Here is a 22772-nt window from a genome sequence, read left to right on the forward strand (position 1 = left end):
TGCCGACCTGCATGCCAACACCACCGATTGCAGTACTCAGAGAGAGAAAGTTGAAACAAATGTTGTCATCTTCCTGCATCATCTCATATGTGCATCGCAGAGACTTGGAATGCAGCATTCCAAGTACGGAGTTAAAAATGTGTATGTGGACGAGTCACATTGAATCCAAAAAGGGTAGAGTGTGCTGCATGAGGTGACAGGTTTGTTTCGATAGTGCCAAGTTCAGGGCAACTGAACCACTTTGCATTGTGGCCGAAGTTCAAAATATCAAATTAAATGCAGCTCTTCTATGCAGATTTCTTTTGTAGTTTGTTGCCACCTGAGAAAGCGTCACACCAAATTCAACTTCAAGTTTGTCTAAAATATGGTTCCACCAGAGCCAGTTATGGTACCCATATTGTGCTTGAAGAAATGGCAAGAAATGCAAGAAAACCATATTTGATATATAACTATATCTGCCAAAAATTATGGGAAACTGCAGAGTGGACAAGACTCAAAGGTCAGTGTACCCACCTTGATGCTCTCAAAATTATTATTTGAAAATTATTCAAAAGCCAACATCTTCATCACAGATGCAGGGATATTGGATTATGTATCACTACTGGAGCAACCTGAATCAAGACATCATTTACCTGCAGTCCCATTTACATCCACCCCCCAACAGAGAGACCCTCTACTCTCCTGAGCCCCAGCCTCTGGACTCCCCCCCTCTTTCCAATTCATTTAATGTCTCTTATGTGTCTGAATCTCACTTCTTTGTTTGTCGCAGTTATGTAATGTCACATATGCCTTGCTGTGAGGCAAACGTCCCGATGGGAAGGCTAAATTCTCCAACTTGAACTCAATTACAGTTACGTAGAAAATCCAGGTGTAATTAAAGCACATTGCTTTTCTGCAGTATAGCCTGAAGCTGAGGCAGGCTTGTGTCCTCGGTTCAAATCCCCAGACTGGCATTGGGAGAAATCTGGCAGTGGGAAAAGTAAATGAGTAACGCGCATCGACTACAGTCAGGCTGCCCTTCAGCAAGGCCCTCAACCCCCCCCCCCCCCCCAATTTCTGTGCTGCAGCTGCCGAGTGAGCAACAACTTGCATCTACCAATTCTGTATGCAAATATCATCCTTCATTCATGTATGACAATAAATCTGTTTCTTTTAAGATTGGCATTAAACTTTAGCTTCAGGTCTGTGAGTTAATAAAAGTGTGTACACATACTATTGGTGTTCAAAGCATTGCTGCAGACGTGGACTTCCCTGGATGTAACCTTATAGTCCTGAGCTGTCAGTATGAATGCATGGCTGTGGCCTGCATGGAATCTGGATATCTGTCTACGTGTGTGTCCACTCCGTCTGCGTATTTCCTGTATGAGTGTGTGTGCGCTAGAGTGTCTGTGGGTGCCGGTGTGTAATGACTGCCTGCCTGTATTTCTGACATTTCTGCATCCGACCGTGTTTGTGTGTGGGTGTGTGTGTGTGCATATGAGAGAGAGAGAGAGAGAGAGAGAGAGAGAGAGAGAGAGAGAGAGAGAGAGAGAGAGAGAGAGAGAGAGAGAGAGAGAGAAAGAAAGAAAGAAAGAAAGAAAAGAGACCCGCGAATAGAGCGAACATCAACCGCAGACGAAGACGCTCAGAGAGAGCGCTCCGAGCGAGCACCCCTCAGCGCCTCAGCGCGAGAGACACTCTCGCTCTCTGCCGAGGACGGATAGAGATGAGAGATGAGAGATGCTGGCATTTCTTGACAGAGGAACTCTATCTGACTTCACGGGGTCCTTTCAACGCCCGCCACCGCGCACACAAACACGCATCACACGTCCTACTGCTGACACACGCATGTCACCACAGCAAGCAGATACAGCCTGAGACATGCTACTGACAGAGAAGCAGAGACCACCTTACAGGCAGGCCAGAGGTTCTCAACATGGGGTTCAGGGCAGCTGCTTGTTGAATCGTAACGTGAATTTTCTTGAAATCTCAGCACTCATTCAAGAAGCTGAAGCTTAAATCTATATATCTACAGCCTGCCTCACATATGCTAAACAGGTTTCACAGCATTACATTGGCTTTTCACACATGTGGCTCCCATTGTTGATTTGATCTCATACAGCTCGCTCAGCACTGAAACCGTCTTCACAGTCTTGTGAGGGGAAATTTCACGTGAACAAATAGGACAAATTAACAAGATGATGCAGATTTACTTGCTTACATGGTTGAGCGGGGAGACAACGAAGGAGAGCAATATTTTTGTCTATTTATAGGGAAAATGAAATGAGTTTCACGGATCCCTGGCTTGTGAAACTTGCTCAGCACAAATAACAAAAAGCGGCGCACAAAGTCTAAATTTGACTAGATAGAAATCGAAAAGCAGAAAACCAAGTGAACTCGAGCAAAGACATCAACATAAAATGAGCAAAGCTCACCTTGGACAGGACGAAGCGTCAGCACGATCCTCCTCTTCACTCTGTCAAACAGAACATGGAGTTAGTCAATACATCAAACAGAAAATGAGCAGTGAAGGATTTGAGTTTAGAGTATAGCACTCTGATCTGGGATAAGAGTCAGCAGGGGATTTAGGTTATCAAAAGTGCCTGTTGGAATGCTTTTTAGATGCCTGGCCCATCAATGAAACATTATCTACAAGATTCATGTACATAGACACTTATTTTATTTAACTATTCTTTTCTAAATCTGGGGTTAGCATCCAGTCTGTGGTTAAGTTTAGGGAAATAATGACAAAATTATGTATCAAGGATTTGTGTACATGAACATGGATTTCCATTTTGTGGCGTGTCAACAAAAAAGTGGAAAAAGCGTGCCCATGTACATGAATCACAGTGATTACATTTTGTCAGTATTTGACAAACTGCCATGAGTCACAACCCCTGAAGAAAGCTGATCTATGCTGAAATTGATGATAGCATCTGTCATGTCCTCCCCATCATTTCAACTTAGTGGAAAAAGTATTCAGTGATAAACCTTATTTGGCAAAAAGATTTGACTTTGTGTTCTTGAAAGGGATAATATCCTGCTCAATCTCAGAAACCCTCAGGGGGTTTTAAAATTGAATAAATCTTGTTGAAAATGTTCACAGCTTTTGTCAGCCTCCAAGCATGTTAAGTATAATGAAAATGGCATCATACTGCAAAGAGATTTAGCAATTCAAAGTTTTTGGATGAAAGTGTTTTAAAGACACAGTTATGTTGGGAAATATCACAAGACTTCATTTTTCCACTACGCTGCGTTTCCATGCTATTCATCCTCCCAGCAATATTTCTTCAGTCATTTCCCTCCTTCTGCTCCCTCTATCCCACCTACTTATTTCATCATGTAATGGTGTGCAGGCAAAACAACATCAGGCAAACAAACAGAATGTGGAAATTCAAAATCTATGCACCCCATAGGCATAGTCTAGTGCAGTCTTATCTGCCCTGCATTCGTTTCTCCCCTTCCTCCATCTCTCTGTCTTTCCATCTGGTTTCCATTCTCTCCACCTGCCTATCAGTCTGCAGCCAGGGACAGGTGAGCCTATTACACGCTTCTCACCCCGTCTACTACACACACTCGTACACACACACACACACACACACACACACACACACACACACTCGTACACACACACACAAAACCACACTAGCTGTATTGCATGGTAACTTGGCGTGCCACGCACATCAGCTAAATCTGCTGCGCTGTAAAACGGCTGTTACCACAGCCACGTCACGCTCCTGATGAAGCGGTCTAGTGTTGAATATAAAAGCTGCGAAAAACCCTAACTCTAGAGAATAGAGGACAACAGAATAGGTACAATCTAATAAAGTATGCCTTGATATTGGACTTTTGAGCTTTTTTGGAGCAAATATAATTGAGTTTTAATACTAAATGAGAATTAAATGTTAATAGGATAGTATGACTGAAACAGACTCACATTTTCACTGTTGGTAAAACCGAGTTTATGACTTTAAATGCACCAGAGTAAGTATGCGAACGCGAGTAAGGACAAAGGCATTTCGTTTCCACATAACTCAAAATATTCTGACTGTAAGGAAGCTATAAAACCAGTGAGTCATCTCGCGGGCAAACAGGATTCACTGCAAATATATTTGTTCTTTACAACATTACCTCAAAGTGACAGTAATATATCAGTGGGGGGTTTAGAGGGTTGCTGATCAATACCAGTGAGTCAACATTTACCTCTCCAGGCACTGAGATTTTGGATGCTCCTCTTCAAGCGCAATCTTTTGTTTAACCTTTACAGTCCAACTTAATTTGCAAAGGGAACAGCCCGTTATTGTAGCTGTAACATTATGCTTCCTGAGAAAATGACTATACAAACCGACAAAAGCATACAGAGCACTTGTCAAGTGGAGCGTAGTAAAAGATAGTTTCAAGGCTTCAGCCCTAACAAAATTACATCTCCTTAACTCACTAAAAACCTTTATATTACACCTACAACTTATGATTCTGTCTTTCAAAATCTGAAAAGAAACAGTATTTGTGGTTAAATAAGTTATGATTGAATGGAATTGCATTAAATGTATTTCATCTCAAGGTTTCGGTGGCGAGCCAACAATAAAATGATGATGCACTCTGGGCTTAAAAGTGATGATCAGCACGCCAGCAGACAACTCATCTCAGAGCATTTATTTCAGCAAGAGCAGTAAAAGCCAGAAATCTTATGGTGTTTCGGTTTTAAGATAGTTTTCAGATACTGTGCCTCCTTACATTTCCCACCACAGGTGAATCTAGCCTCAGCACCAGAGTTTGTGCTTGCTTTCTTTATTTTGTTGCTGTTTTTATTTAAAGTCAAGGCAGCCTGTCTCAGTTTCTCTAGAGGCATCAGTGGCTGAAAGGCTATTTATTTATTTCTAGAAAGCCTGTCTGTCTGCCTGCCGCTTGGCTGGAGGAGAGAGAGAAGAGGAAGAAAAAAAAGTTGAAAGTGGGAGAGATTTGCTGATGCTGCCGTGCAGCAACAGCTTTGCAGAACGTGCTATCATGTGAAACATCACCTTTTAGACGCTCTTGCTCCTCTTGTTTGTTTCTCCCCTATCTGCCTCTCACCTCGTCATGCCCTCCCTTGCTCTTTTTGTCTCTTTGCCATACTTTCTCTTTGCGCTCAGCACACACCTACAAAAACACACACATTTTTTTCTCATTTTCTCCTTCTTCCAGACCTTGACACCAGCTGTACTTTTCCAATTCAGCAGTTCTTTAAATCTCCAGATGACACAAGGAGATTCTACACCAGCTAAGAACACACAAATAATATCCCTAAAAAAAAACCTAAACAAAACCAAGCAAATCAGCAAGAACAAATCCCACAGGCCACTCTGCAGTTCCAGATATGGAGCTTAAAAATTATTAGCAGGCCGGGCAAAAATTATTTATGTGGAGAGTGAAAGCATATGTGAGAGAGAGAGCGAGAGAGAGACAGAGAGAGAGACAGAGCGAGAAAGAGAGAGAGAGCAACAGAGAGAGGGAGAGAGAGAGAGAGAGAGGGAGAGAGAGAGAGAGAGAGAGAGAGAGAGAGAGAGAGAGAGAGAGAGAGAGAGAGAGAGAGAGAGAGCGGGAGCTAAGCATACAGTAGCTAAAACAGAGGCAGGGATTAAAATAGATGAGATATGAATGCGATCAGTGAGAGAAGACTCAGAGATAATTAAACACTCAGCATGTGTCTTTTCAACACACGCCTAACAACAGATCAGCCCGATTCAGTAAGCCAGAGATTCCCAAACTCCATACTTATCATCACATTTTAATTATATTCAATCAGAACACTATAGCATCACAGCTTGGGTGGATTTTTATTACGATGGGCAGCCAAATCCTGGTGAAATCCTAAAATCATGGCTGTACATCCTGATTCAGGGGATACTATTCAGACAAGAGCTTTAATTGCGGAGTATGGGCTAACAGTCGGGGTTCAAAATAACAGTACTTAGTCAAGATGTTGTGGAATGATGAATGTTTGCCGGGGTGTTAAGCCACATCATGCCATGTTTGGCTGGAGCCCACATTTCCACCTTTTTGATTCTGGACCAACTAACGCTGAACCAGACAACATTATTTAAATTTGATTTAAAGGAAAGAAACTGTCAGTGCTTTTACACGACACTCAAGAAAACCGAATTACTGCGTTAGTCTGACGATGATCGGATTTTTAAGATGCATGTATACACCTTAGTCTGACTAAAATCGGACCGGATCAGATGTCTCATAGTCAAATTACACCACGTAGATTATTCGATTGAAAGTCGCATCAACTCCTGCATGTACACGTTTCCAGCGGATCGGATCGGATTTTGCGTTCTGCGCAGGCACAAGATTTTTCCCCGGGGCCGTGAGCCGGAAGTAGATGGGACGGCGGCAGCGTCTTTCCTCCGAAATCACCGCAAGAAAGAGCGCCATTGTGCATCCAGTTTGTGTAATTATCATGTACACCATATACGAAGTGTACAAAGATGTAGCTCCGTCTCGCTCTTCGTACGCCATCTTTCTTGAATGCCGAGGCAGCTGGTGACGTAAAGAGGTCAGCCGGAGGTGGCCCCGTTAACACAGTTGAAATGGGCACAGCGCCACCTAGCGTACCGGAGTATGACATGCTTTCGGCAGTAATTCGATTTTCTCACCGGCATGTATACTCGGATAATTGCAGTTGTCCGATTGAGCAGCATAGTCGAACTATGGCTGTAATCTGACTAAACTGTGCATGTAAACGCACTGTGTGACTCAATCACTGGATTACTTTCGTATCCATTTCCCAATTTCAGTACATGTTCTGAAACTAAATAGCCTACTAGTCAGAGGATTTTTTTTTCTAATTACTATAACCTCCTCTTTCTGTTATCAAGCTTACTCATTAACAGTGACTGATGTGGCATTTTGCCATGTCTACTGGCCATACAAAATGCACTTTACAAACAGATGTCTACAAAGCATTGTGATTTCTTTGCAGGGATAAAGGATTACAGCAAAGGGAGGGATTCACAGCATCCACTAGCCAAAAGCTGGGATTGCATTTATTCATTTTGCCTCTTTCTGTTAGTCTGTCACTTCAGCGCCAACAAGCTTTTAAGAATAAGGTCAATTCGTATTACCTCCTGTCTTACAGCACAGCTAATGGTGCACATCAACTCTTATTATTTTTAACATCTGAGGTACAACACATTGAGGTCATACATGTTGATTAAAGAGCAGGAACCATTAGATGATTATTTGTTTGAAACAAAATTATAGATCATTTTTGATAAATAATTGATCATTTCAGTCCTTTTTTTAAGCAAAAACATGAAACTTGTTCTGGTTTACGTTAATTAAATGTAGAGATTTGCAGTTATTTTGACAAAAGAAGCAATCTGAATATGTCACTTTGCGCTCTGGGAAATTCTGATAAGCATTTATCACAATCATTTGATGTTTTATAGACTGAAAGATTAATCCAGAAGTTTATCTTCAGATAAGTTGATGATGAAAACAAAAATCGTTAGTTGCAGCCATACTTGATTAAGTTCTGACACAAATGTTTCTGATTCCACCCCTGCAATATTTCTATCTCAACATTCACACATTTAGTTTAACTCCTAAAATCTAGGGGCAGCTGGAGCATGAGCAAACTGTGTGACTATAAAAACATCGCCTTGCACAAACAAGCCAAAAATAAAGACAGAAAATTAAAGGTTAACCTAGCAGAGTTACTACTATAAATCAATGTGCTAAAAAGAGTCCTAGGAGCCATTGAACTGCCCATTGCACAAAAACCAATATGAATCCAGCCAGCAGTCCCCATATTCTGTTAAAGCCGGGGCTATTATTAGCAAGCAAGGGGATCGGGTTAAGAAGATGAAGGCTAAAAGAGCATGGAGAGACAGAGATTTTTACACTTTGCGGCATAGTGAGGTGTAAACTCACTGACAACAGGTTTACCTGCCAGTTTATTTGCATGATACATTTACCCACCGGGTGAGGGGAGGAGATTTGAAGCAACTAAATTAATCTAAATGTGCCACAGCACAGCATGAATCTAAGGGAAACAAGGAAGTCTTAAAGGGATAGTTCGGGTTTTTTGAAGTGGGGTCATATAAAGTACATATCTATAGTTGATCTGTTTCCTACCGTAATCACCGCTCAGCGCAGCCTCAGTTTGGAGAAGTAGAGAGCAGCTCCAGCCCAGACGCTCAGCTTTGTACTGCAGTGAACGGGGTTCAGCAAAAAAGCGAAATTAACCACCTAAAACAAGACTCACCTAAAAAAAATCTATATCAGGTCAAGTGTAAAATTCACACTGCTTTACATCGCCGTCAGACTGCGCTTTCTTTTGGCACTACATTTTCTCAACCGCAGAACCCCCGTATCCCTACGCATGAGCGCTAATGTGGAAGGATACGGAGATTTAAGTTTCGTTTTTATCGAAAGTAAACCTCTCGTCCAGCCGCCGCTCGCAGATCAGCTGTTGCCCAGTTACGCTAATGCGTAGGGATACGGAGGTTCTGTGGTTGAGAAAATGTAGTGCCAAAAGAAAGCACAGTCTGACCGTGATGTAAAGCGGTGTGAATTTTACCTATACAATGTACACTTGAACTGATGTAAATTTTTTTAGGTGAGTCTTGTTTTAGGTGGTTAATTTCGCTTTTTTGCTGAACCCCGTTCACTGCAGTACAAAGCTGAGCATCTGGGTTGGAGCGGCTCTCTACTTCTCCAAACTGAGGCTGCGCTGATCGGTGATTACGGTAGGAAACAGATCGACTATAGATATGTACTTTATATGACCCCACTTCAAAAAAACCGAACTATCCCTTTAAAGTAATGATTTCTTTTCTGTAAAAGTGCCGTTTTGTTTTTATATTTCACTTGTGCCTTGAATGAGATAGAAGACAATATTATGGTGTGGAAATGATGCCAACAAATAAAAGAAAACAAAGAGAACAAAGGAGAAGGTGTTAAGAGGGAGCAGGGAAGGTGAGATGAAAATTAGGTACACTCAAGTGTTTAAGTGAAAGAAAGTACATTATTAGTCCTATCTTCAGCCTGTTTAGTTGTTCAAATCAATAGCTGTCTACCTTAAAATATTATCAAGAGAAGGACTGAAACAACATCTTTTAAGTCACAATCGCAACCGAAGATGCACACTGACAATCTACAGTTTAAAATAAAGCAATAAAACCTGATGAAAGCATTATTCATAACACAAGTGGTCATCATCACAGTTTAAAGGATGACAACAAATTCAATAAAATATCAGTGGAAAAAACAATGAAAGTAAATTGTGATAGTGAGAAAAATGGACGTTGGGTAGTACAGTAAGGATGTCAGAGGTTAAGTGAGCAAACTGGAGGCAGAAAGTTCAGACTATAAGCCTCATAATCTGCTTCATAACTGTCCTCTGACATCACTGCAGCAGATGCTTTATCTTGGACCCTGTTCTCTCTGCCTATTCTAATGTGATGGGTGGGGGTCTCTCTGTCATACTCTAATGTAATGAAAACACAGAGGACAGAGTAAGGGCCAGATACACAGAGATGGTTCAGTGCAGCCATATACCACAACATAATAAGAGGAAGGCTTTCAGCTATAGAATACCATGGACAAAGGAATGGGGGAAAGAAAGGTGTGTGATTGTGAGTGTGTGCATATGTTATTATGAAGCCAGCAAAGCAGTTTGTATACAGCTTTATAAAGCTGACACAACCTTGAGTCTTAGGTAAATTCACCATAAGTGAATATACCATAATTGGTTGTTTTTATGCTTATGGCCACCCGTGCTTTGCATACATTTGAAGGTTTACCTTGTTTGCAGAGTAACAAGCTGCACAACGACTGACCTGGCTCTAATTAAGTCATCAAGGGGGGAATAAGCTGGCTGAGAGGCGAGATGAGAGAATTATAAAAATATGCAATTTGCATAATTTTAATACATGTAAAAATCCTCTATTTAGTGTAATTGGTGTTTTGTAGTTGTTCAGGAGAACAGACAGAATCATGTAATCCAAAACTAAGGATAAACATTATAACACGAGGGAAAAGGAGAGCTGCAGTGGTTTGATAATATGTAGACTGCTAATTCAGTATGTTTGCATTGGAGCCTACCAATACTTCATTTCTTGGGCGGAATTTTGGCATAGATGTTATGGAGTAAAAAGTCATAATATCAAATATATTGGCCGATATACACAGATTTTGTTTTGCAGTGATCTAAAACATCTGACAAAGATGAGTAATGTAGGCAGGATATTTTAAAGTTAAAGAATGAAAATGTGTTTACAAATAACAATTGATCGTCTCATCAGGATTCATAGGAGAGCTCCTAGCTTAAAACGTAACTCATTGTGATTTATAAGATTGATGTTCTGACAGAACACTGAGCAAAGTAACATTGGGGTATAAATTGAGAAACTCTCTACAGCTGATGTTCATGTTATCCCTTTGTTTTGGTTTTATCTCAAGTATGTTTCCCTTCAGCCCTTTTTGTGTTCATTTTGCCAAACACGTATAAATGTTTCCCCTTTGTTTCTTTGTGTCAGTCATGTGTGAGTCATCTCAGTGTACTCAGTGTTCACTGTTGCTCAATTTCTGGACCTCAGTTTTATAACTTTACTTACAAAGGGCTGCAGTACTTTGTCCTTGTGGTAAAATGTGGTCACGCTCAAGTTAAAGTTATTTGTTTTTCATAGATCTTGAAGTTTGGGTAAATAAAACCCTTGATTTGCAATGTGTACTGCTTGGTTTCCCACACAGAGAGACAGCCACACTGACAGGAACAAGAGGCTTTACAGATCCTCCACAGACTGACCCTCTATAAAGAGATCGACATGGAGGGGTCAACAATTGGTCAATGCCTTACTCAATCACAAGTCAGTCTCACACAAGATGCAAGCACAGGAGGATTTCATGCATGAAAGCTGTCCTACACACTTATAGATAGATAACTGACCAATTAAGCAAGATCCGAGAGACAAATGATAGGCTGGAAATAACTGACATTTCACATTTTTAAGAGGCAATCATGGAATGAGAACAACCTTAAATATCACACCAGCACAGAAAAGATGGCCCAAGGCTACAACTCATACTTATTTATGGTATCCAAAAGTGCCATTGTTCACAACTGAATGACATTAAAACGTCCAAATTTTGAGTTGAAAAGGTGTTTTTATTACATTTTACTAAAAAGCAAGAAAATAAGACAGGAGGAGCTGAACTTTTGACATTACTTCCTAAAACCAAACATTGGTTGGTTCCATGTGATTAAATACATATTAAACACTAACCTAAGCCAAACATGTCACTGTCGGCTCACATAAACCCTGAGTGATTGATCCCCATGAGAAATTCATAGCAAGAAGTGACAATAACATCCACTTGAGTGAAGCAAAACCTACATAGCAGCCTAACTTCACCCCCGACACCGAAAGAGTTCATTTAATGTAAAAAATAAAATCTGGAGACTTATTATGCTCAGGGGGGAAAGTCAAGGAAGCTGCTGTTACTTGATATTGGACATTTTCCAGTTATAAAACAATTGACCCCATAACACCAAATTTCTGTCAGAATAATCACCCAAGCTGTGCAAAAATTAGATTAGATGGAACACAAAAAAATAAAGCGTATTATTAACTAGTATAACTATTCTTTGACATACGTCATGATCACGTTGGGCTTTCTTGCAATAGCCTGATCTACACCAATGAGGGATGGTCTTACAAATCAAGTAAAGAAAACTAGCAGCAAAATGTCAAAGGTGATAAAAGAAAGAATTCATCTGAAAAGCTGAGAGAGGAACAAACTCTGAATAACAACGACAGAAAAATAATGAACCCTCAGGCCAGTGAGAAGGACAAAGAGAGGAGACTGAAACCCCGCAGGGATGTTCAGGAGATACTCGTCTCATCATTGCATCAGTCCACCTCTGCACCACGACATGTAAATTCAAATTCAAAGCAGACGGGAGGCAATAAGGGGGAGGGTAAAAAAAGGAAAGGGGAAAAACAAGGAGTAAAATTTAGATCGTGTTGTCTCCTCTGGCAGATTGATAACAACTGTCTGACTTGGTTTGAGATGGGAAAGCAAGGGCAGAGGGAGGAAAGAGAGGAGTGATATAAGGTAAAATGAACTGAAAGGCTTTATTTAATAGATGAAAGAGGGAGGGGGGCTGAGAGTTTGACAAAGATGGTCATATTTGGTAAGAGATGAAGATAAAAGGCGAGGTACTAGTGCTGGTAGGGCACGGAAGGACTAAATATTATGTCTTGAGTGTGAGAGATGGAGCAAGGTGGTACAGTGGCCATTTGACAGATTGTTTGATTTAAGGAAATAGGGAGGACTGACAGAGCCAGTTCAAATGTTGACGCAATTACCAGGAATTTTGCAAGAACTAAAACATGATGAAGTTATAAAAATCTTTTTAATTGAATGGGCCAAAAAAAAAAAAAAGTTAAGTTAATTAATGTCAATCTGAATGTAAAAACCCACAATGCTATAGGTAAATGAAGTTTCGCAAAGCCAGTCAACACCTTTTGGTCTGGCAGGAGTTACAAGACACTTGCTTGGGAAAGCAGTATCTTTCAATCCCAAAGAATTAGTTTTCGGGCATGAGACTCAAAAAATAAACTTTCTTACAAAGTTAAGAACTTTAATGTAGAATAGTTCAAGATCTTGTTTAAAGTTGGTATTTGAGAGATGTAAATCACACCCACTAAACTTAAATTAAGTGCTGCAATTATCATCATTGATTAATCTGCCAAATAATAATTATATTGTTGAATCAACAGTCCAATACCCAGTACTGTTCATTTACTATCATGAATGACAAAGAAAAGCAACCAATCTTCACATTTAAGAAGCTAGAATTTTCTTTCTGAATACAACACTGCTGTCGTCATCATCTAAACCACCCCACCAGTTCACTGATCAGCTTTCAGCTGTCTGCCTGAGTGGATTGTCAGTGAATAATTTCAAAACCGTCTTCTACCAGAAACTGAGCTCTTGTAATTCAGGACGGTCTTACAAGGCTAAAGAGAAGGACTGAGGGCTGGACAGCTTGGCAAGCTTAGGAGTGACTAAAGAGTGATGTGCGAAATAACTGGCAGGCTGATAAAAAGGCTGTCATCGCTGCTGAGCTGTGAATAAATAACTGGATGAAGGTGCTGTGAGAAGGTGGACGAGCGGAAGCGAGAAAGGCAATGAGAATGAGTGAGGTGATCTGGCAGCCTGGAGAGAGGTCAGCGATAAGAGGAAAATGAGAAATAGAGATGGGAAGAGCAAGAAAGAGAGAGGAAAAGAGAAAGAAAGAGTCAGGTGAGGGCAAAGAGGGAAAAGCAGGATAGCAAACACTGTCAAAGTTGGCTAAAGATGGGAGAGATTGATCGCAAGGCCAAGTGGATGGATCCCAAGAAATATCAAAAGAGGGAGAGCTAGTAAAAGAGAGGGATGAAGGGAGAAGAAAGGGGCAACACTGAACTAAAATGGGCTTAACTGCCTATGAAAAGGAGGGAGGGAGCATATCTAGGGATAGAGACAAAAGGGGAGGGAGGGCAAAGACTGAGAGACAGGAGAAACGGTTTGAAATTGACATGAAAACGAGGGGATGGTTGGGGAAAAGCCAGCCTGCTGTGACACCTTGTGAGGTTTTAGGGTAGGTTGGCTCAGTACGATAAGATAACTGCTGCCTTATCTGTGGCCGTCAGACTGCTAACACACACACATAAAATGACACACAGTTTCCTTTGGCCAGGGGAAAGCAGACATGGATAAAACACTATTGGAAGATGGGCAGACAGGTGTTTGGAGCAGTGATTGGAACTGACTCAGATGTCTGTATTTGGGTTGTTTGTGCTCACATCTGTGTGTGGCTTTGTGTGTATACTGTACATGCACAGCATCAGAGAAATAAAAATTATAAAAGTACAACAATATTGAGGCATTATGTATTGTATCTAATGACAAAGTAAAGCAGTAATTTAGACAACCTAGCAAAGGCAAGCTAGAAACAAGAAATTAATGGTGACATTTCATTTTACTTCATGAAGAGGACATTCAATGCTAGCTACAAACAAAACAAGAGGCTGCTCACTGAAATAGTTCCTTTCACTTAACAAATTGAGTGAGAGATAACGGATTAGGATTTAAAATGTAACTCTCAATTTATTTTATTTATGACCAACTGGTCCGAAAACAAGACAATCTAGATAAAACCGTAATTGTGCAGCGTTCCATTTTGCAATGACACTCTCAATTTGTGTTGCGTTATAAATCCAGTGCGCCCACTGCTGTGTGTTGTCGACCATTACTAGTAGCCCAAACTCCCTCTTGGTTTCCCACTAATTTACTCATTCGTGGGTTTTTTGTGCTACTAAAAAAAGCAGCGTATCCGTTCGGCACACACAGCCCTCCCCACCGTACACACTGCATGTGTCTCAATGAAAACGACATTATCCGTTGAAATAATAACGTGGAAGCTTGATATTTAGTGCAGGCAGCTGGCGAAAGTCCTGAGTTCACGAAAGTTTCGTATTGACACACCTCTGACACAGCCGACGTGGTTAACGTTCCCCCCCTTCGCTATCACCACAAATTGCTTTGCAGTCTGTGGGAAACACTGCTGTGGCATGTTTAGTTCAGCTCACAGCAGTCTAGTAAACCATCATTTGCATGAACGCGGTCCAACCATGCGCAGCTTGGATTTTGATGCGCGTCTTCCATTGCTGTTGTGGTCCTTTTTGGCTGCTCTAAGCATTGGTACTAGAGAGGGAAGCATTACCCTTCCTTTTTTTACATTTCATATACGAAATGGTAACATGACATCATCATCATTATTATTATTATTATTATTATTATTATTATTATTATTATTATTATTATTATTATTATTATTATTATTATTATTATAATATTGTCATGCACTGCTGCATCCAGAACGTTTTCCTCATTCACACACTCTCATTTTTACTTGGACAATAGGGAGGGATTGCTGCACGGTAGAGCCGAATCTGGTAAAGCCCAGCCGATACCAGCCCATTAAAACACGGATTCTTGGGATCAGTAAAGGACATGTATTTATGTTTTTATTGCAAGGTAATGTGTTTCAATGACGTAATACTGCAAATATGAGTGGCAATAGCAAAATGGATTTTTTCGTGTATTGTCAATAGGGTTAGGGTTGAGGTTTTCTGATGGACAGAAATCTAATGAAAACAAATAGACCCATATACATAAAGCATATGGGATTTCACACCCACAGGCACACATACTGTCCAAGGAGACAAACAAATATTGTACCCATACAGGGAGATCAGTGCCGTTTAGATTTACATTATAGAACAAATCAACATCATGATCCACCATCATTACTTTGGCACAGAGTCAGGGACAAAGATTGGATTTTTATAACCTAGTTGCTTTGACGTGAAGGCTGCGAGAGCCAGTCTAATGATTCAACGGTCATCTGCAGCCATAAATGTTAATTAACAGCCTCGGCTGCTGGACATTCATTTCCTGCTATAGCCGTAAGGGAGGGCTCATAAAAAATAGGGTGCATGTGCATGCTGGTATGTTGCGTGTGTGTGAGAATGTAACTGTGTATATGTCCTTGTGTGTGTGTGTCCGAGTGTCTGTATGTGTGTGTGCAGCGTCATTTGTGACAATATGTGAACGTGTGTGTGTTCCAAGGACACGCAGTGATGAAAAACTGTCCCAAAGGCTCCTCCGTCCATTTCTAATACAACAATATTCTGTCAGCACAAACCGTAACTAGCTAGTCGCACCATGACAACACATTAAAGCTTTACAGGGACAAAGTCAGGTAAAAGTCACACTATGGGGATATGTTAGAGGTGTACCCACACACACTACATAAGAAGAAAGTTACATTGGGACATCACAAAAAGCAGTAAAGGATGCTAGAATAATATGGTGTCACAGTAAAGCTCTGCGTGGCCAACGTAAGACACAGGTCATGACATCATAATAGAGAAGTATATGACAAAAGTGAGAAAAGGGTTAAACTACAATATCATGATACCACTTTACATGACTGAGGCAAGGTGAGTGTCACACTGACATCATTAAAGTGTTATATAAAGCCACAGTGTGGTAGAAATCAATAATGAAGGTGTCCAAATGACGTCAAATGAAAAGGCTTAGTCATTCTACAGTCATGACAAAGCTGCATGAGGGGAAAAAAGTTTAATAATTGAGCCTTTTATGAATCATTTAGGTCAAATTACATTCTAAAAAATATACTATGATAGCTATCGAGTTAGTATTGAAAACAGTGATTATTCCCTATACCAAAAATAAATGCACAGTAATTATTTTGTCAGTCTATTTGTCATTTAAGTCATTTTAACGGGGAAAATGCCAATTGTTCACTGGTGCTTGTTTGTCAAATGTTAAATATCACTGTAAACTTAAAACTACTGGGTATTTCTACCTTTTGTTTTTTTTTTTGTTTTTTTTTTATTGAGCAATTGATCAACATTCTGGAATGAATATTTGCTGTTTCATAGAAATAATACATTTATAATATGTGTCGGGTTGAAACTATTTGTTTAATCAATTAACAGATAATCAACAAAAAATTAATCGCTAGCTATTGCTGCCATTTTCTGTTTTGAATCAAGGAAAACTGAATATCTTTGGGTTTTGGACTGTTGTCACAGAGGTTTTCAGACATTTTTATAGTTTAAACAGTTGTCAAAATACCCGTATATTAATATTGATCTTGTATATTTTAAACAGTTTCAATACTACTTTTCTGAAGTATCAATGAAACCGTATCAGCCGGGCTTTCTTGCTCCCTTTCTGCTCCCTCTCTTGTGCCCACCGCTCCAGTGTGATCATAGTCCCGCCACCTCCAGACAGCGGTCACAAGTACATTAACCCAGATGGTGTTGTGCTAAACACATAGTACACAAGCCTTTTTATGTTCATCTTTTTAATAAAGAGCTAAAATGATGTGCCCTCAATGTTGTCAATTCAAATATCGATGCGTTTCAAGGTATCATGACTACACTAGTCCAAACTATTGATTGATTATAATCGATTGATTACCAGTTATGGACAGCTCATCAATTAACATACTTGTTAGTTGAAGCCCTATCAAAAAAATATCTTTGTAACATGTGTTGCTTGGTTCGAACTTTCATACCGAATCTGTACTGAATACGGTTCAATAATGCTGGCACATCAGAATTACACCCACCTGGCCAAATGTGACAGGATAATGGCAGAAATATAATTTCACAAGACGCCAGAGCTGGAAACAACTAGGTCCATGTTGTTACATAAACAAAGAAAACATTTTATTTTATTTTTTTGATGGTTTCACTGTAAATGTTACCACCTGCTAGCTAATTTTTTTATATCACTGTATTCTCACTTATCCTTTTATTTCAAGTGTTGTTTGGTGAAGCTGGCAAATGAAAACCAAACAAACACCGTACCAGCGTTAGCCTTGGCGGTGGAAATCAGAGCTAATGGAGACGAGCCATAACTCTGTTTCCATCTCACTGTCGACGCCTCCCATCCTCCTCTCCCTTCTCCCCCATGCCCCATCTATCAATCCATTTCACCATTCTGCCTTGTCCTCCCGCTCGTCTCTCTCCCCTCTCTCTCTCCTCTTATCTATCTAAATGTATTGTAGGACACCACCATTTCAGGCTGGTGTAGTTTTCTGACCATGAGGATGTTTTACAGTCCAACCCCCACCTCTCTGCTGCCCCTCTTCAAACCCCCTTTCCCAAAACAGATAGGAGAAAAGCCCCCATGTTGGAGTCACAGTTCAGTGGTTTCTAATTATGTGTTCACTGTAGGAGCCTGGTCAGAATATTTCATATAGACGCATGAGAGAGAGATAAGAGAGACAGTAGGGAATAAAGCAAGGTGGGAAAGAGGCGGCAAAAGAGAGAGACAAACAAAGAGAGGGAAAGAGGATGAAGAGAAGCAACACAACTTACAGTAGGTTATTCACACATTCAGTTAATTTACTGACTGCATTGGAACTGTCCAGGAATGACAGACTCCAGTTAGACAGAGTACCAGGGAAGAAAGAGCAGAGGTATGTGTCAGTGAGGAATGCAATAACATAGAGGTATTTTGTTTTTATGTACATCCATTACTTACTTTACATTATTATTGGATAATATTTCAACCAAAACACTTTTAGGGGTTATATCATTAGCCTGTAAGCGATCAAAGCACAACATTCATGTATATTTTCCTGCTCAAAATCATTGTCTGCATTTACATGCAAACATCTATTTTCTGCCATGGCTCAAGTAATGAAAACAAATTCACAATACATGATTTCCCCAGTCCAAAGTCCACAGACTGGCACTGCAAAAATACATTTGTGTGTCTTATTTGGCTGTAGAGGCTTGGATCCAAAGTCACTACTTGCAGGTGAGCTTCTGTCATTGTTAGCTAACTGCTAACACACTTGGCAGCTAATCACACACATTTCAAAAGCTTCTTTTGATTTTCTCTGCACTGGTTTCCTGGAGTTTTGTTCTCTTGGGTGTATAAAAAAGCTCTTTGAGCTTAACAAGCTTGCTAACTATAGTTCCAACTGTCAGACAGAAAGCTGGTTAGCCTGGTGGCAAGATTTGTATTTGTTCCAGACTCCTGTGGATACTGCAAAGTACTCCTGTACTCCATAACTGACTACAAACCACAGCTAATAAACTGCAACAGCTTCCTCCAGATTGGACTCTATGGATTTCTGTGTCCTCAACACTGTCAGTGGCACAAATTCAGAGGTAATACTAATTTACAAATGTAATCATCATCACATGCGCGGATTAGCAATTCCACCAAATGCAGTGATACTGGTGACATTCAATTATTTTGCAGTTTTAAATGTTAGCTTTCAAACGAAATTCATCTTAGCAATTCATCTGTGGCTGATTTGTATTTCACTGCTTTACATGATCGATCAAAACAGTGTGGTGGAATCTTGATAGAATTTTGCATCTATTACCAAATTAAGTCCCTAACCCTAAAACTAGCCGCAGATGTGGCACATAACCTTACCCAAAGCCTTACCCACAGCTTTCTCATCACACAAAATAAGGTCAAAAACATCTTCAGCCTTTGCCTTTTGGTTATCATAGAATAATAAGGAAGACTTCTTGACCTTGCAAATACAGTTAAATGTGGCGCACACATACACCCTCGGGACGAGGTGCACATCATGCACCACAGTGGCTCTTCTCAGGGCTCTTAAATGACTGGTGTCATTAATGTTGCTGCACGGTTGCCAGCTGTAATATTTCCTGTGGTCATTAGACCATCTGGTGGCCTGACTCCTCTCATATCTCTATCTGTCTCTCTCGTCTATCTCTGCCTGTCTGTTTCCTTGTGCTGCTCAGCCCTCTCTCTCTTTGTTGCTCTACATATTCTCAGTGTTACTCCAGCTCTACCTTTATTCATATCTCTTAAAGCACTCTCTCCCCATTTCTACACACTTCTCATGTCTGCCATACTATTATTATTTTCGCTCACTTTCATCCACTTGCAGCCCCTCTCAGCCTGTTGCCCCTGGCCACTTCATCCATCTCTCTGTAATGGAAACCCATTGATGTATGCAGCCATTTTGCTGCTCCAATATGTTAATTAGAGAGATCTGGAGCCTCATTTATGGATGGGTCAACATCCCTTTAAATTAAATTGTTACCATTGCTGTAATTACGGTGTCATTGGCAAATATAACAGGACACGCAGGGTTTCATCCAGAAATTCTAGATTTCCAAAAATATGTCCTTGCAATTGACCCTTTTTTATCCGTTTAATCTTTCCATGTCAATTCATCTGAATGACAAAAAAGGGACCAATGCAATCACAATAATAATGCAATTATTGTTTTTCTATCATTTATAATTTAAAAAAAGTGTGTTGAGTGTATATGAAAACATTCATGTGGTAAGAACAGAGGAATAACAGTGCAGAGACTCCATGTTTCTAATAACAACTAGGTGTTTCAAAAATAGCACAGATATACAGTATGCTCCTGGTAAAGTGACTTCTGTTGCATATTCATTTGCCTTTGCTTGAATTTGTTTAACTATGGAAAGCCATCACAGTAACGATGCATGTAATGATGCCATCAGTTTTACCATCCGTGGTACAGAAGGCCCATTTAATCGTCAGACCCATGATTAACTGAGGTCTGAAGTCACTTGTGCAAACACCTATTTAAAAGACAAAATAAGCAGCTAGCAACAAGGAAGCTGAACCTATATATATATGTGTTTATATGTATGTGGGTTTGCTATATATATATATATATATATATATATATATATATATATATATATATATATATATATATATATATATATATATATATATATATATATATATATATATATATATATATATATATATATATATATATATATATATATATATATATATACACATATATACATATACATATATAGCAAACCCACATACATATAAACACACACACAATGTCTCAGAGGTGAACTTTACACTGTTAGCTCCATCTCAATCCCTGAATCTCTCTCCATGCCTGTTATGTTTCTGTTGATCAATAACCTCTCCTTACATTTCACTCTCATCTCCTAACGTGCCGTGCATGCAGTTTAAAAGCTCAATTTTCCAGATGCCATTTGTACAAAGCAACAATATAGACATACAAATCTGTGAAAATACAAAGACACTTAAGTAGGGAGGTACACTTTACCATCTTTTTTTTTACAGTAAAGCATCATTTTAGTGCATTCATTCTGATAAATGTAACAAAAGATCAACAGAATCAATGCAATACAGTGTAACAAGACTGCCTGGCTGATTGAATAGCACAGAGCAAAATTATTTCTTTTACAGGTTTTTCTCTTTATTATATATTCTTCTCTTATCTGCAGAAAAGACCGACCGCCTCTCCTCTAATTACACTTCCTCTGTTCACCCGCCTACCTGTGTCCCACTGTATGTGTGAAGCCAAAACACGATTGCCTCAGTTTCATAATCCTGGTGGCAGCTTGCCTCCTTCACTCCTTACATTTTTAATGAATGGAATGTCTTTGAAGTGCACATGTGGAAATACAATAATCTATAACTAATTTCAACATTAAGTAACATTTGTTATGTATAGGGAAATAGGATTGGGTTTTTAGAAGCAAGAGAAGATGCATTTTCTCTGATGTCATGTTTAGTTTCTCTGTCACTTTTTTATTTTCCTCTAGGGGCAGAGCATGATCTGTTTTGATTTGACTGCTGGACCTTACAGCCTATGTATAGCTTTGATGCACTTATACTGTCTCCAACTGTCATCTTTCTCTTAAATCAACAGTAAAAAAAAAATCCCAAGAGCCCTAATGTCTACTATTGACATGTTTGAAAAACTCAGATAAACTAAGCCTAAAGAAGCAAAAATAACTATAATAACACAGTGTAACAAGACACAATTAAGACAAATCACAAACACAGTTTTCATCCAAGGAGACAGCAGTCAGCTCAGGTTCTTAAACATAGTGACGCTGATCAAAAATGAAAAAAGACAAAGATTGCACCATTACCATAGAAAGACAGACCCTATATATTCAATCTGAGACACTAACATCAACAGAGAGGGCAATTTGTTCAGACTGTGGGCAGGAAAATTGTTCTCCCCTTTCGCTTTTATCGCTAAAATCTATAGCAGACAAAAGGGGGTGTAATCTCCATCCACAGTCCATTTTCACTGAGAAAGCATCATGTCTGTCTGCTTCTGTCAGGTCCAAATTCAACAGAGCGTCCATGTTTTATTTATTCTTTCTTTCACCAATAGGCCCAAAGACCAGACAGTCTTCTACTCCAACAGAAAGTATTGGATATTTGTTATCTAAAAGGGAACAAGAGGTGTGTTGTGTTTATGAAAGTGCCTGAAAATGAAGCCATATACTGAACAAATTATTCTGAAACCAAATCTCACATTTTAGAAAAAGAAACGTTTCGCCATTGCAGTTCACATTCAATCAAGACTTAACAGTCAAGCAACTGCACAACTCTATTTACACTTACCGTTTTTGCAAAATAAAAAACGTTTTTTGTGGGTTAGCCATGCCACCCTTCGATGCCTCAATTTATCTATGTTCATGGGTTTAAGGTAACTAAGCTGAGGCCATAAAGGTCAACTGCCTTGCTTACAGGCACCTCTATGGTAAGTATGAGAATGTAAAAATATGAAAATGTATGCCCATTCAAAAGAAAGCCGAGACAAATGTTTAACATTCATCCAAACTCGGATTATTTATGTTGCAATTAAATACTTCCTGTGCGATGCCTTGTGGAAATTAAATGGAATGAAAGGTTTCAAATCAGTAGTACCACCAAAATGTCAGCATTTCATTAACTAATGAAAACAGCTTTGTTTTTAGCTTAATTGCATATTTTATGCATTGCACTGTGTGCTTTGACAGGGTTTCATAAGCACGAAGAGCCTTTACTCAACAGGGGATGCTGTAATTCTCCAATTCATGTGGATACATGAATAATACATATTTAAACTGAGTTACAAGGGTTTCAAATGACAATAGCTGCTACTGACATGATTGAGAAACATTTCAACTTAAAAAGACACACCATCTGCCCCTGACAACATCTTTAAAATGCCATATTTAGGGGATTGTGTTATTGTGCATTGCAACTCTGCACCACCAAGACAAGAGTACTCAGTCCAGACTGCCTCCTATTCCTCTTAGAGCAAAGTGGCCTGGACTCTCCATAATAAAGCTGTCAGTGCCTCATGGCAGGGAGTGCACTGCTTTTAAAGGGAATTAGAGGAGCTG

General features: G+C 39.7%; 1 protein-coding gene across 3 annotated transcripts in view; it reads right to left on the minus strand.

The window, feature by feature from the left end:
- Positions 1-22772, minus strand: part of cntfr (ciliary neurotrophic factor receptor) — a 288526-nt gene that overhangs the window by 191335 nt on the left and 74419 nt on the right. For 2 of the 3 annotated variants that reach the window (XM_030436151.1, XM_030436149.1), the window contains exon 2: positions 2415-2455. The gene's annotated coding sequence lies outside the window, so the exon portion shown is untranslated. Of the gene's footprint in view, positions 1-2414; positions 2456-4997; positions 5015-22772 lie in introns of those variants that run through there. The other variant, XM_030436152.1, reaches the window with a different exon arrangement.

This window comes from Sparus aurata, chromosome 12 (assembly GCF_900880675.1).
Source record: "Sparus aurata chromosome 12, fSpaAur1.1, whole genome shotgun sequence".
Lineage (NCBI taxonomy): Eukaryota > Metazoa > Chordata > Actinopteri > Spariformes > Sparidae > Sparus > Sparus aurata.